This window comes from Contarinia nasturtii, unplaced genomic scaffold, assembly GCF_009176525.2.
Source record: "Contarinia nasturtii isolate CC-2019 unplaced genomic scaffold, AAFC_CNas_1.1 Cnas_scaffold_3175, whole genome shotgun sequence".
NCBI lineage: Eukaryota > Metazoa > Arthropoda > Insecta > Diptera > Cecidomyiidae > Contarinia > Contarinia nasturtii.
Window position 1 is genome coordinate 806,592 of NW_022200487.1, and position 14,213 is coordinate 820,804.

The 14,213-nt window shown below is 32.5% G+C and overlaps 1 protein-coding gene across 1 annotated transcript in view; it reads left to right on the top strand.

Annotated features, from left to right (window-relative positions):
• The window catches only part of LOC116349843 (connectin), a 109,679-nt gene that overhangs the window by 49,201 nt on the left and 46,265 nt on the right, over positions 1-14,213 (top strand). Inside the window, exon 3 of the mRNA XM_031781444.1 lies at positions 2,599-2,656. The gene's annotated coding sequence lies outside the window, so the exon portion shown is untranslated. The remainder of the gene's footprint in view (positions 1-2,598; positions 2,657-14,213) is intronic.

Genomic DNA, 14,213 nt, shown 5'->3' on the forward strand with positions numbered 1-14,213 from the left:
ATAAGCCCGTGAATATTGTATTTGGCACGACGAAATATTTTTTCTCCTCACAAACATCCGCAATTGAATAGATTCTCTTCTATTGCGATAAAAAAGGAACGAAAAAATACAACCACCCAATTTCATACAGCACAAACTAATTCGTCCCGCCAAAACGATTAACGATAAAATGATATCCAAACGACGAATATTAACTTTCAATTTGTATAATTTATTTATGTTTAAACGTACGACTTTGCTGAAGTTCTTAATTCTTTTCGGTTTGTATGACGTCGTCATCACCATCATTTATTTACTTGTTTGCATGCTTCTACTGTCCCTTTCCTTCTAACAGAAAATTCCCGCGTAATTGATGAAAAAGTTTACGTCTCCGGCGTTTTTCCGTTGGAAACATTTCTTTTTGGGGTAGCTTAACTTTTATCTTTTCGAAACGATAAATGTACGTCAAACAAAGTTTCAAATCCAGTGTGACATTTAGCATCGAAAGGATGAGAAATGAAAGCGATTGTGATTCTTTTACGAAGCGGAAACTTTTTTCACTCTACTTCTCCACAATATTGAAAACGATTATGTATTTTGTGTATGTTTAGTTTGAGTTGAAAGTTGCTTTAGTTTGTGCGAATCCTTGCGGTGAAAAATAGCACATATTTTGTGCAACTTCATCAATACAAAAATATGTGCTAATAATTAATATGTAAAAAACAACTTAACCCCTGAATTTGAGTCACATGTGGGTTTTTTTATAAATCGTTACCGTGAAAATAAGATAAAACAACAAATCAACAAATATAAAAATTATTGCAAAGAATAAGAGTTTTCATTTTACCACAACGGTTCATGTGTTATTTATACATATAACGTGTTTGTTGTCAATGCTAAGACCGTTACTCCTTTTTTATTTTCCTGTGTCGTTGGCCGAACGTAGATCAAAGAAACTTGATAAATTTAATATAAAGAGCGATAACTGTTCACAAGTTCTTAGCTTGTGTTACTTCGTTGTTCGCATCATTCACTCCTTTTTCCGTGCAATGAAAATTCAGTAAAGTCGCGTTGTTCGTGCAAACCTTTGACATTTATAAAATGATTTACAGATACATAAATTGATGGGAAGATGCATAATACGCGACACAAAAGCACTTTCTACTACGTTATCACAAAGAAGAGAACCTTTGATTTGTTCCGTTACTGAAAACATTAGGTAAACGATAGATTTTAAGTCAATTCAATGGAAGGTAAAAGGAATTGTAAAAAAATCAACATTGTTATCCATTGTGAATAGCAAACCAGAAAAAGATAAATAGACAGTGTTACAGATGACATCAGCATTATCAGATGTACTTATTCTTCGTTCGGTTAGAATGGCAAATTCTTTTAAAAAAATATTTTAAGCCGTTTGTTGCAGTGTTTGTCGCATTTATTGATTTGAATCCCTTTTCACTACAGCATCCAAGTTTATTATCGAATGGATCTGTTTTGTTCGTCTATACTAACTAAAGCACCCCAAAAAACCTGTTCGCATCAATTTGGAAACTTTTTAGAAAATAGATATTGATTTGATGAATAAACCTTCGTCATAGAACGCAAGAACGTGCAAGCATGAACACAGTTTTGTTGTCGATGGTTGGTGATCTTTCACATATTCCGTCAATTTTGATTATTATCAATCCATCTGTGGGTTCATCAATTCGCTTTTAACCTTTGACTTTTATGTCCGACGCCAAAATGATTGAGTTGACTGAAATTCACCTATTCAAGGAATATAAGTAAGGAATTGGCTTTTGTCTGTGTTTATCTTAATGTTATGTATTTAATCTTTATTGCGTGTTTTAATTTAATTTTCTAGTTGCATAAGTAATCAGAAAACTTGAGCTCAAACTTCATCGATTAACCCAATTACATCGTGTTCTCTGCGCTCCTCTTGTATGTCTATTTACATTTAGCTGATCCTACTTTTTTGTGAAGTATGATTCGCTCTGTATTTTTCGACTGATTTGTCGTCATCAAAGTTTTGTGTTTGCTTCATTTTCGTTGTGTATATGTGCCATATTTTTAAGTGTTTGATTTATAGCTGCGACAATTTGGCACAGCCAAGCTATTTTCTATTATGTTTTTTAGTGCCAGAATCAGTTCAATATTCTGCGAGAATAATAAAGTCAAAAGACCGTCTCCTTTAATTTATAGAATGAAAATTAATTTGGGATTGTTTGTGTAAACAACATTTTAACCGTATTGTCAAGCATAAAAAGCTTCAACATTATTCATATCTCGTAAAATCATACAACAAACTTGCACGATTCATCGATTTTCCATTTCGGTTCGCTCAACGAGGCAACAATGTTGAATACTACCGGGTTTACCCATTAATGAGATATAATTAATTTTATTTCAAGTCTGTGACTTTGGCTCTTATGTTTTTACGATATTTATTTTTAATTTTTCTAGAGAATCTACAATTAAAATTAGATTGGAATCCTTCAGATCGATGGACACAAAATCAAATGTATAATTGCACATAAGACAATCAATTATTTTTTTTAGTTATTCTATTGATTTCATTTAACTTTCTCAACTAACTCAATGTCTCTTCTCTTTTCATAGAATTTTCAATAAGAGACGAGTTTTTGGTCAAAATTTTGAGTATCATCCGTCTGAAGTGGTAAGTATAAATTTAAATTCATTATTAGTTTCAATATTATATATTCACAATCTTGAAATTGCGATATGTAAATAAAACAGCGTGGAGAATCATCAACTTAAGCAGGTTTTATGAAAATATGAACAATTATGTAGGTCACAAAGCGACTCATCAAATGATGAATACGATAGTAGAATTTTGTGGAATTCTCTATCTTTGGGGCTTTCTCCCTACTGTAGCAACTTGATTTAACTTGAATATAAACTCCATAAAGGTTCCAATTCAATTGAAATATTATTCAAACAATGCTTGTTATAATTTAAGGTCACATTTCGATCTAACTACTGTCAGTGAACCAAACATTGTTGCGATAAAATTCACTTTGAATTATTTGCGCATTTATTCAGTGCAAACATAAATATCGAAGATATTTTCAATTCCATTAGACGATTTATGTTCGGTAATTTGCATAATCATCTTCATTACTCAAGTATAAAACTGATCGCCTACATGAAAATGAAGTTCCATTATATGTTTGTTGTGTGCAGCTGCGGGACTAGAGAGCCACCCGCCTACACGAAGTATGTAAACAAATCGAACGAATTTATTAAAATACTTGTAGTACCAATTTATTGGCACGGAACTCTTATCGGCACGCTTCATATCTTTGGATGCGTACCACCTGTTTTCCGCTTGCAAACACCAGAATAGTTTGAAAACTCTGCTTTTGTCCGGACGAAAGTAAATTTAAATCCATGTATACACGAAAATATGTGCACGCATTTGAATAATGAAATGAATTGTTTTCCTTTTTCCTTATGTGTATATTAAAATCGGTAGGAGAAAAATCAAATTGATCGATCGAATCAGTCCTTAGGATAAATTTGATAAATATGGAAATAATTTTGTGCTTGAGTCCTTGTGTAGATTATATGGAATACATACCTGGAAAATGTTCAGAGAATATATTTATCGTCACGAGAGAGATAACAATGGTTATTATTGTTATTATTGCTGTTTCAAGATATGCAATTTATCTTAGTATGTAAACGTGACCACGATTCGATAAAGCAAATTTTGCACAAAATAGATTTTCGTGGACTCGATTGCTCATACTCGAAGCATATATAAACAATCCCGATGTATACTTATGTATAATACTTCATAGTTCTCTTGGTAATCAATATGGTTTCCGTTCAGAGCTTAAATAAAATCCACGAAAAATGGTTCCACTTCATATTTGTTCACTTGTAACCATAAATCAATGGAACACGCATACACCTATACACGGCAACATAACAAAAAGGAATATGTGAAGAAGGCGTTCACGTTAATATATTCACATAACTTCGATGTGTGCGTAGACCACAATTTAAATCAAATAATAAATCATGTTACACATTCAAGTCATTCCATTTGAATTGAACAAATAGCTTAAAAGCTTCCTGAATGAGATTTATTTTTCATGATTGACTTTTGTAAATTCCTATAATTGTGCGGGACTTTTCAGTATTGTTTGATTCAAAATGATAAAGCATTTACATACATCACAATGTATTTGATGAAATGATGTCAATTTCCGTGGAAAAATAAAATTCCTTGTTGAATTTTATAAATGAAAATTGATTCATTTATAGCGGTCAATGATCAAAAACCTACCTTTCCAATTTGTATTCTTTTTAAATGCACAAACCGATTTTGGTCTATTAAAAAAATTTCAATCGAACATTAATCATCGAACATTTTCATACATGGAATTTATTGATGGATATTTAAAATGTTTGTATAGCTGCCTATTGGCAACTGTAATTGCACTAGTTACTATATTAATTCAAAAACTGATACTTTAAACATGATACAACTTTATTTTATGCGTTTTAGTGAAATGTGTGTAATCGATTTTAGTCCATTATCAAACGTTTAAATGCAACTATTAATTTTCAAACGAAATGTAGCCGCATTCATTATATTGAATGCAAATCATGAAGATAAATGAATAACATTACAAATGTGTGTGTTGAATTGAAAATGTGCAATCAATTTTAATGGACTGGCTGAAAAAAGAGCAGACAAAATATACATTAATTTGTTTGCTGAAGAAATCATCTTTTTGAGTGGTATACTCAATGATTCACCCAACTTGAGCAATAATTTTCAATATGTTTTCGTTTTATTTTCCATCGATATGGAAATGTATATTATATACAGTATGTACACTATGATAATATGTCTGTGAAGTACCGGCATTTTATCTTCGATAAAGAGTTGAACTCAAAAACTGGTATTAACAACTTTTTGCATCACTCATCATGCACTGTTTCATATGCTTGATGGGTAGAGAGTACTTGTTTACATAATACATAAAAAACTCATGTGTGCATAAAAGAATCAAACGAGAGATTGTATATGTGTTGATTCGCGCGAAGAAGGAAGCAAGGGTGGTATGAAGCTGTTGATGAAAAGTCAATTTGATTTTTTTTTCATCGAAATAGCGCAAACTTGCTGTTTTAATTGGTTTGATTCATTTAAAAAGTGGAGAAGCTGTTGCAGTAAAAAATGGTTTTTTTGTTAATTGGATGCAATTTTTCATGAATAAAATTAAATTGCAATTTCTCATAAAACATTCGAGATTGTACATTTTTCGTATGGAGGTGTCATGAATATTCATGTAAATAATAAACGAGCCCTTGAAGCGAAAAGAAAGACGAAAAATTGAAAAATCAGCCAAAATATTTGTGCAGATGTCGAATTTTGCATCACAACTAGACTCTAGATGTATGGAGAATGTTCATTATAGTTAAGCGAATCCTTTCACATTAAATAACCATACGATTCACATGGATGTTGCTTATTTGATATAATCGCGCCATGATTTACATGAACGTTCCACTTCAAACTACTTAATGGAAATGTGACTGTGTGAGATAGTGGCAGGAGAGGTGATACTTCAATCATGTTTGCTACCTTTATATTCGTGAACTTGCAATTAATGAAAATGAATGCCAACACATACTCGCTTAATTAAGATTGGACAATGAGACGAGAGCGGCAACAAGCGATTTTAGTACAAAAAACGAATATACTATATGGGTGATTTTATATTGCATGCCAGAAGATTTATTATGTTGCCGTGGCCATTGCGTGTCTGTAATCGTTGATATGTACTACCACCAAGACAGACGTACAAAATATGTTCTTTCTTGTATAAAATAAAACACCCCGGACTTTCATATAATAAGTTTTTGAAATCTAATTGGGTTTTGTTTGCGTGAATATATGCCATACTTGAAATGCTTGATGTTGGTATTCTTGTTTCTCGTTGCGATACTGTTGCGCACAATGTTTGTGGAACTCATGACAACATACTATCAATTTAATTAGCCGGTAATGTTAAGCTAATTGAAATTAACGTTTCTTTTATACTAACTCCAAACAAAATTTGGTTTTACTTTCTATATATTCTCCGATTGACCAAAGTATACTATACCGTTTCATGTGATTACCATTATTTCGATTATTCTTTTGTATTCGTCTCCTTTGGGATACGTTTCTATTTTTTTTGGGGGGGAGGTCTGGTGACACAATAAACTAAAATACATAAAAATAGTGATGTGTGTTCAATGTTCATATGTTGCATCTCTCGGGACACGTCGCAACAATGGGGAGTTCAATTAAACAATATGCTTTTAAAATTTTCTATCGTCGAAAGTTTAATTAATCATTAGTTGAAAGAACATAAAAATAAGCGAAACTATTCCAAAAGTCATATAGAGGGCACCAGATTAATCTCTGTATCCGATGTCACAAATTTTAACTTAAACGTGGGAGCACTATTCTTAATACATGTAAGCAATTGTAGTCCATCGCTACGATGACACAGGTGTAATCGTGTAGTATGTGTGTGTATAAAATCTAAATTTTATTCAGCCAGACATTCCAAAATGTCTGCCTCGGTTGCTAATTCGAAATCATGGCACCGACCTGAATTTTATTATTTTTATTGTAGTCATCCGACGCAAATTTGGCGAATAAATTTCACAGAAAATTGAATAAAGCCCAAAGATTTTCAACTTTCTTTGCTTTATTCCACTTGTCATTCGAACGATATTATATTCAAAACAACTTCTTTTTTTATGCACAAGCCAAGCCAATAGAATTAGAAAAAGAAATCGTTTGGAATCGCATCAACATCAAGCCGAAAAGCATAAATGTGATGGTGAAAATGTTTCTTTCACTCTCTTTTAGCAGACATACTGGTAAATATTTGGAATTTTTCTACGTACAAAGTGCCATTCGTTTGTCGTTAAATGTTCGCTTTATTTTGTTATTATTTTGCTTGTTAGTTGACAATGTGCGCTGTCATCGTTTTCGTCGCCAGAAAATGTGTTGCACTTTCAGACTAATCTCTATCAGATGATATTATAATTAGCTTGTCATTTTTGTCATAAAATAAATGTTGTCGCTTCAACCATTCGAGAAATAATAATGGAAAAATCTAATGGGCAGAAAGAGAGAAAACGAGAAAATGCGATACTGGTGTCTATTGCTCATTGCCGTTTTGGCACACATACATAATGAATTTTCACTTAAAATAAAAATAATCTGAAATTACCGCAATCCATTCATATTTATATTTCATATTAATAGTACTTTGTATATACAAAGCACTTCAAATAAATTAAAATGAAAAGAGATACAAAAAAATTGAGCAAACACGTCCATCGAAATAGAGTGTTATCCAACATGCAAAAAGCTATTGAACCAACGATATTCACCGAACAAACAATTTCATTTCGGACAAACAATTGTACATCGTTTGAATATTAAAAACTCTCTCATTTCATTCCATTAAGTTTTCGTTTCATTTTTTGTTCTCTCTTTCTCTTCCGTTGTCAGATTTTCTTCAGCAACTTGTTTGCAGTTCCTGTGAGTTCGATCCAAAAACGTTTGCCAACGATATTTTTTACATGCAGTGAACATTAGCGAAAATACATCAATTTGTTTTCTATACTTTTGTTGAATCGACTCTCACCAGCTGGTGGTTTGTTGATTTTTTGTTTGTTTTGATTTTCAGTTGGAAAATTGTGAATTCAATATCATCTTTTACTCTCGGCCTTTATGATGGATTGTTTGCGTTGTTTTCAAAAAATAAACTTTTTCACTCTTTGTGAATCACAATGCTGTCCTCACTCGACACAAACACACTGAGAGAGAGAGAGACTTGTTTATGCGCCCATTTCAGATATTTATCTTTTCGTTTCAGCCAATCTCGCGTGAGTTTTCATGGCGTTATTACTAGTTTTGAAAGTTCCAACGAAGCAATATTGTGTAATATTTCAATTTTTTCGATTCAAAACCTATTAGATTTGTTTGAAATTTTCATTTAAACGGAATTAAAGCGAGTACTTCGGAATAAATTTCAAATGAACATGATTGACATGCAAAATTTCTAGCAATTTTCGGTTTTGCCGTTATTTATTTAAAAATGAATAATAATCTTCAAGTGAATTGAAAATTGTTTGAATCAACGTAAATTAAAAATTAAGGTACCTAAATAAAAAGAGATTGGAATCAAATAAATACGTAATGGGGATGTATTGAAATATGAATTTCAATGTGTTGAATAATTTGCTTTCAAAGGTAAATTACTTTCATTAATTCATTATGTCGAACTGAAACCGGTGACCTTGTGTCAATAAAACAATTTAACAAAATTTATTCATCAATAAAATTGTGTGATTTTTTTTGTTTAACCGAAACGTCGTTCATTGATCGAAAACATTGGCTTCTGTATACACAGAAAATTAATTATATAACAGTTGATACGGTCTGCCAATAAAATGATTTGAAATGTTCTCGTCACGAATCGGATTCTAATTGAGCGATTTTCCATTCCTGCATCATTGACTCGTTTGAAATCCAATACAATGAAAAGTTTATAAAATATATCTGCTCAGTCCCGTCTCACTTAACCCGTCTGTTATTTTTACTCATTCCTATTGGTTCATTGAGTATCACATTAAAAAAATACCATCGGATCATTTATAAAATTTCATTTAATCCGCCCGCATTGAATTACTATTTATCGCTTCAACATCACGTATCGACATATGAAGACATCGTTGCACTCTACTGCATTCTTCTCCCATAGTCTCATTTCAAACAGTTCTACCAACGACATAAATCGAACGAATGATTATTATTGAAACAACACTCGGTAATTTATACCATTTGATTAGCAGTTATGATTTATATGCATCAATGCACATATTTATATTCGCCAGTGTTCAATGTTGTCCAATATTGGAAATATTGGCACGTGACATTTACGCTTCGGCTAATTATAAACCATTTTAATGTATAAATTACATTGGTTACTACCGTATACACTAAACAAATGAACGAACATGTGTTAAATCATGCAACAATATCAATAATCTGGTCATTCGTACGACGAAAGTGGCGGCGTACATTGACTCGACGAATTGTGTTGCTGCACATTTGAACAACTTGACATTGTACATACACACAAGAGATAAACCCCACAAATTATTTTAGGATTCCTATTAAAAAATGAATTTGTTAGGTTTCCTTATAAAATCGCAATATTTTAACAGGAATCCCAATAAATTGGCGCGCTTAAACGTCAAAGCCAACCTCACTGTGTTGAAACAAAACATGTTTTATTATTTAAAGGTTTCCTAATAAAATGTTGCCATATTATAAGGAAACCTTACAAATTAATATTTTAATAGGAATCCTAAAATGATTTGTCAGGTTTATTTTTTGTGTGTAGCATTTCGTGTGCTCTTAAAATTGCCACATTGTAGTAATTGCATCATTATCATTATTGCTTGCAGTTAAATTGAATGCCTCGCTGAACGTGTCCAGAATGTAAGAACGGTTGTGGGTATTTTCCTGAAAACCTTCTTTACCATCGGTGGCTTCGCTTATCCGCACTGAAATCTACAAATTAATGGACACTATAATTGGTAAACTTCAAACATGCTTATGGGTTCACCCACAATATTTGGGCTTTTTCTTTGGTGTTTGTTCGCTATTATTGGTTAAGTGGAAATCAAATGAAAAGAAAACAAACTTTAAATTATAAAAAACATTAAACGAAGAAAAAACCTCAGATCGACCATAACAATCACACATACCAAATGACAACTTGAATAAAGTCGAGCGTAACGTTAACAATAGACGCATCACAGAAGATTTAATACCGACAAAAAATCTAAACAAAAATCATTAAATGTGTATGTTTTTGTGTGTGTGTGTGTGTGAAATAACGAGAAATAAAACGAGGGAGAGGAAAGAAAACACGCAAAATACAAAGAAAATTTTATCGCATGAAATCTTTTGCCATACCTTTTTATCAGACGGGGCACATAAAAAACAGCTAAAATAGATCTTTCACACATTTTTTGTGTTCAGGCAGTTCACTTTATCCAACCACCTACTCTCCAGCGCCTTTTTCATCGTTCAGGTAACTTGGTGTAAAAAAGAAGAACGAAACGTGTGTTAACATTTATTTTCCGTAGCCAAAAACCAAGCAAAACGAATCGCAAAAAGTAAACATTAATATCGTAACGGATGAAGATGACGCGTTAGAACAAATACAAGAGATATTGAAGCTAATACCGCAGTGCATTCGTTACAGTTTTTGGGTCGATTTTGATTGTTACGCTTGAATTTTTTTGTCTTCTTTTTTTTAAATTTTGACGGAATGTAAGAGATGAAAACCAGCGATTTTCTTTTTCAAATTTTATTCTAATTGCACGTGTGCATTGTGTATTTGCCGAATATTTCACGCTCGAAATGAGTCGAACCAATGTTTAATAGCAAATCAAAAAAACGAATAAGCGTGTGTTTACTATTTTTCTCTTTTGTTTTTTCCTTTTCTTATAATAAGGGCTTAAATATTTGCATAGGATGTTTGTCGAAAGTCGGCTTGGTGTTGGTCGGCGTTTCGTTTTATTATTATTCCTCGAAAACGATGACATCGTCGCCTACGATCATAATATCAAAATTAAATGTGTTTTGTGCATAGCAATAAAAATACATATCGCAAAGATGATATCCGAAAGCATTTTTATCAATTGTATCAATGTTTACAATTGACTTTGCCGAAACATTTATTAATATTATATGTGACATTTAGCCAATTGGTTATTTGTTTTTTTGGATTGTATGCGCTTAACGATTTCAAATCATTTCGTGCATGCTATATGTTTCTCGTCTTGCTCGATTCCGGAAAATAATATGATTCATCTTGATGATGATGATAATAATAATAATAAGTCTGCGCTGTTTGTTGGCATATCTCTTGACAGTCGTTGCTGTAATCTTTTCAAATTTTATTTTGTCTGCTCTCTTGTTGTTGTTGTTTTTTCATCTTGTGTTTTTATTTTCGTTTGTGGAATTGGGATTCGTTTGTTAGTTTCATTGTGTTCTTGTTAATGTTGGTGGTGCAAGCATTTTTATTCATGTAGTGTGCTGTTGTCAGGCTAAATTGTTTGGTTGATATGTTGCTTTTACAAACATCGGCCCACAAAATGTATATAAATTTGTCTTAAATGCTTGTTTCAGTTTTTGCGCATACACGAAACAGCATTCTACACTCTTTGTGCTATTGTGATTACACGTAAAAACATACAGGAAAAAGTAAAAAAAGAATACCTCACCGCACATAAGCAAAATGCAGTGAAATGAACATACAACAAAGAAGAACATAAAAAAGCAGCAACGAAACACCGGTGAACATGAATAAAGAAACAGAACGTCAAAAGCAACGACAACAACAATAATGAAAAAGAGACAAAAATATCCTCAACAAAGGAATCGCTCCGGTGGGTTATTACATAGTCACAGGTGTTATTACGACATAGGCTTTGCTTGTAGATCAAATCGCACATGTGAAATCATTCGATACATCTAATTCAATGTACGAACACTTTGCGGTTAGTAGAGAAAGGCCTCTTTTTCCTTCTTTTTTCTCTTTCCATCTCGTTCACACACTGAATGTAATTCTGGCACTGCCAGAAAATCAAGACCAACGATTGAACACCACAAAGCTGCTGGCAAGTTATGCATTTTTCGTCGTCTGCATATTCACAAAAATCATGTCAACAACAAGATAAACAACGTACAAACGACATTGAATAACGAAGCAACATAGAAATATTTTTTGTGAGCTAGTACGATACCAAAACAATGTGATACCAAAGTTGAAACAAAAATTAGCCAAACAATTTTAAAATCGTTTAATCTGTATGTTCCTTTTGTTAAGTGAAACTGTGTTTTCACATAGGAACATTATGCTATTGTACAACATACTAAAGAAGAGAAGGAGAAATAGAGGAACAAAGTAGAAACGGCGGCACATCAATGTTGGCCTTCCAGTTGTTGGTCTGGACAAAAATTCCTCACAAAATTCATTGCGATCTATTATTTGTGTGTGCAATTGTTGAACATAAAAAACCCATTGTGCATATAAAGCAATAAAGAATAACATTTAAGAACTCGATGCCAAAGCCATTTTCAAAATCGGATAAGCCAAATAAATTGAACTGCAGGAATATACCCAACAACATAAAACAACAGAAAAATGCTTGTGTATGAACAAATGACGAAAAATTGTTGTTGTCGCCAGCATTTAAGTGAATATTTGTCTCTGTTTCGCGAATGAATGCCCTCACACAATGTTACATGATCCATTTCGAGATTTTGTTCTCTCACATCATCATGCAATTGTATTTTATTCTCCATAGTTGTCGTCATCCAATAGCCAGAAATAAGTAGATCGAACAGCATCATTGATAGAGATAAAAATAAAATCGAAATATTATATGTGCGATACGAGCCAAACGAAGAACTTAAAAAAAGGAACGTAAATGGGAAAAAGAATAAAATAAAAGTAGATTCCATCGCTTACGGTATAATTTCCTCCTACGGTATGCTGCTCTTCGAATTTCGTGGCATCTGATGTTATCTGTTTCTGCTTGAAAATGCCAACGTATCAAATGGGAACATCTTTTATCGTTTTGTAGCAGAAAAAAATTTCAAAGTCTTTTCTTCTTGGAAACGAATTGTCGTTATCGGGTCGAGGGTGACGATTTGAATTTATGGTCAAATGCGATTTGTTTATGAGAAGCAACAGATAGAATATAGAAATGGAAGACCTTTTTAGCATTCCAAAAATTCTCGAATTACTTTCGAATCACCTGATTCTTATCCATATCAATGATTTTGATCATCAGTTTGAACTATACCGGAACTTGATGAGCAATAACCACCTCTATTATCATTGAATGATTTGCAGTGTGTGTGTGTAAAATCTCAGAAATAATGCTTCACTTCATTGATGAAAAAATGAAATGAATCACATTGGACAAAAGAAAATATTCTATGGAATTTGATATAAAATTTATCGCCATGTCTCAGTCCTCTGCATATTATCATAAATTTTGTGCATTGCTTTTTTTATTCATTTGCATCCCAAATTTTCTATCTATATGTGTTTCATGCGTACTCGATTTATATTCAATGCATTTTCATTCGCATTATCAGACTGAAAATTTTTCATGTTTAAATGAATGGAACGTGTTTTTCATTTGCCTGATTTTTCTCAATGGAATGCGTTCACATCGCAGCGTACCAATAACAATGAAAATTCAAATGAGAATTAATTTATTTGCCATTCATCATGAGGTATTTTGTGTGCCCATCGTGCATCATTTAAATTTTCTGTCTCCCCGTAACATAATAACCGCTTTTTGTGATATGAAGTCTTCTGATTATATGATAGTAACTTGACCTGGTTTTTATTATTTGTCTGGATGCGTTCGATAATGTCGCATTGCTTTATCTGCTCAAAAATTTCCCCCATAAACGAACCGAATGGATTCTTCTGTGTAACAAATACATATACACAGCCTTCCATTGCTTTCAATGAATGAGACAAATGAGTTCGGTTTTCTTACTTTTATTTTTTAATTCCCGACCATTTTGAAGACCATGAATAATTTTTTCACATTAATGTTACCATTTGCATTTTTTGAGTGCATAAAACTGACAGTTAACGATGGTGAAGAATTTTTTTCATTTATGGAATGTCACTTCAAACAGAACCAAACGACACGAATGAATTCAGCGTAATAAACAACCAATGAAAATTGTATGCAATAAATTGCTAAGACATATCTTTACGCGTTTTTGCTCCTTTTCAGTGTGTGCGCTTCTGTATGTTCCCTGCATTGCACTAGCTCTGCAATACTCATGCAATAAGGCAGAAGAAGATTTTATGGCCAACCCAATTGGATGGCACTTTTCGCGACACATTCATTTAATATTTTATGTGTAATTATTTTGATGTGTTTCAATTTTTCTCTTTCTGTTCAGTTGAATAAAAAAAGTTGAAAGCAATATAGAAAAAATGTCACTGAGTTAGTTAATGGCATGCATTAATTTTCCACTTTTCTTTGACACACAACAAAAGCCAGCTCCCAAGATAAATAACGGATTCGAATAGAAACAATAACAGGATGAGAGTAGGAGGGTAAAAAAGACCGAA